The sequence below is a fragment of the Nicotiana attenuata genome, unplaced genomic scaffold (genome assembly GCF_001879085.1).
Source record: "Nicotiana attenuata strain UT unplaced genomic scaffold, NIATTr2, whole genome shotgun sequence".
Taxonomy (NCBI): Eukaryota; Viridiplantae; Streptophyta; class Magnoliopsida; order Solanales; family Solanaceae; genus Nicotiana; species Nicotiana attenuata.
Window position 1 is genome coordinate 131585 of NW_017673348.1, and position 3125 is coordinate 134709.

Below are 3125 nucleotides of genomic sequence, written 5' to 3' on the forward strand. Positions count from 1 at the left end.
CAATCTCTCTAAGGACATGGCTGCTATGACTGGCTCAGGCCTGATCGGCTGGACTGATCGCCGAAAGCACCCCGTGCAGGAGGTGCGCTAGACACTGACAGTGCATAATAAGGAGCCTAGGGCCTAGGAGTGGATGGAATACCACTGGTGGCTAGAAGTGTTGAATGATCATGGTGAGTCACATAACCCCTACCATGACGAGCTGCAATTGGGGCACGAGTACCACTATTTGTGCCAGACTCTCGAGACCTCTTGGCCTCTCTCTCCTCTCTGTCCCAAGTCAGCATACCTTCCAATCTCCTAGCAATCCCTACTACCTGCTGGTATGCGATTTCCATCTCTAACTCTCGGGCCATGCTAAATCTGATACTGGGGTTGAGCCCCATGATAAATCGACGGACCCGCTCTCTAACAGTAGAAACCAAGGCTAGGGCATGTCTAGCCAAATCACTGAACTGGGCCGCATACTCTGACACAATCATAGAACCCTGGCGGAACTGCTCAAACTCTGTGCGCCATGCATCTCTGAGACTCTAGGGAACATACTCCCTCAAGAACACATCCGAGAACTGAGTCTAAGTGAGTGAAGTTGCCTCGGCCGGACTACCCAACTCATATGCATGCCACCACTGATAAGTCGCTCCCTTAAGCTGGAACGCTGTGAAAAAAAACCCACTAGACTCCGCTACATCCATAGTACAGAGGATACGGTGGCACTCCTCAAGAAAACCTTGGGCATCCTCTGACGCCAAGCCGCTGAGAGTAGGAGGGTGGTACTTTTTGTACCTCTCGAGCCTGCGCTACTCCTCCTCAGAAACTGCTGCCCTAACCTCGGGCTGAACCGGGGCTAATGGTTGCACTGGTATGACCTCTAGAACCTGGTCGACATGAACCAGCTGCTTTGGGGTACAGGCTGGATTCTGTGCTCCTCCCCCGGCCTGAGATCTCAACCCTGCCTGAGCTAAAGAACCATACATTCTCAGAAACTGGGCAAGGATCTCCTGAAGAGCTGGTGCAGAGACAGGCGTCTCAGGTGCCTGCGCTCCAACTGGAGCTACTCCTGGCTCCTCTGTAGCACCTTGTGGTGGTGCTCTGGCCGTACCACGTGGATGCCCTCGGCCTCTACCCTGGCCTCGGCCTCTCACGGCTCTAGGAGGGGGCGCGAGTGTCTGGTCATTTGATCCGTATATGCGTGTCCTCACCATCTGTGAGAGAATAGAAAGACAGAAGTTTAGAATCTTGAACTCAACAAATTTCGCACGACAAGGAATCAAAGAAGTGAAACTTTTCCTAACATTTCCATAGCCTCCTGAAGATAAGTACAGACATCTCCGTACCGATCCGCGAGACTTTACTAAACCTGCTTGTGACTCATAACACCTATGAACCTAGAGCTCTTATACCAACTTATCACGACCCAATTTTTCCTCCGTAAGATGTCGTGAAGGCACCTAGTCTCTAAGACTAGGTAATCCTAACAACTATGCAGAATAACTGAAATAACGACTAAAACTCAGCGTCAAATGGTATATATATATATATATATATATATATATATATATATATATATATATATATATATATATAATTGAAAAAGACTGTCGCTCGGCATGAACAAGTAAAATCTCCAACTCAGAGTACAAACCAGTCCCAAAAACTGGTAGTCACAAACTCTAAGGATGTACTAAATGTCTCTATACATCAACGTCTAAGAGAATAAAGAAAAGACAACATGATAAGGATAGAGGGGGACTCCGAGGTCTGCGGACGTTGGAGATATACCTTGAAGTCTCCAGGCAACAACACACACTCTCGACTATCGAGGCTGGTAGGTTGTACCTGAGTCTGCACAAAATTATGTGCAGAACCATAGTATGAGTACACCACAGCGGTACCCAGTAAGTGCCAAGACTAACTTCGGTAGAGTAGTGACGTGGTTAGGCCAGGGCCCTACGGGAATATTAGAAATAAGACAGAAGACGAAATGATAACAATAATGGCAGGTTAATGAACAATAAGAATTTACGGAAAAGCAACAGCACGGGAAACACAAGAAGACAATTACAACACATAAGGAAACAAACACCTTACAAGTTCAGGAACAACAACAACCACAAACAACACAGCAAAGGAGGAAAACACAGAAACTGCACGGCAGAAACCTTATGCCACAAATCTCACTCCACACGGAAGAAACCTCGTGCCAATCACACTCCACATGGAGAAAAACCTCGTGCCAATCACGCTCCGCACGGAAGAAACCTCGTGCCAATCACACTCCGCACGGAAGAAACCTCGTTCTAATCACACTCCGCACGGAAGAAACCTCGTGCCAATCACATTCCACACGGAAGAAACCTCATTCCAATCACACACCGCACGGGAGAAACCTCGTGCCACAACCAAATAGTCATCACAACAAGAATCACGAAAGTCAAAACGTTGTAAATGAAACAATGATAATGCAAGCAAGGAAATCCTACGGTTAAAGAACAAGTACGGAATCAAGGAAGGGTAACTCAACTAAGCATGTTGTACAACTTTAATTAAGAGATAAAGCACGTAAACGTGTGAAATTAGGCTAAACATGATGACGATACGTGCTAGAATAACTCAATTAAGGCATAAAAGGAAACTACTTAGCAAAAATTGGGATTTCACCATTTAGCCGAGAATCCTTACTCAAAGGTTTCCTCTGAAAATCCTTCAAATTCTCACCTGAATACGAGCTCACAAGGTCCAAAAATGGATAATGAAATCAAACCCTCAAACTTAGGCCTTTTCTGCCCAGCCATTTCGCATCTGCGAACCCACAGCCGCATCTGCGGCACGCACCTACAAAATTTCTATCGCAGGTGCAGACTTGATTTAAGTTGTGACGACCCGGCCCGTCGTCACGTGAGTTACCGCCCCATTTTTCCCATATTATGTTTCTCTATGTTTCATTATCGGAATTTGAGGTAATCGAGTTGGATTGATTTGGTCTTGGTAGGAGATGAGACATTTAGTCTCTCTAAGGAAAGCTTGTTTTGGAAAAGTCAACCGAAAGTTGACTAGTCGGTTAGAGGGCTCGGATGTAATTTTCGGAGATTCGGTTAGCTTCGGGGGATGATTTGTGACTTAGG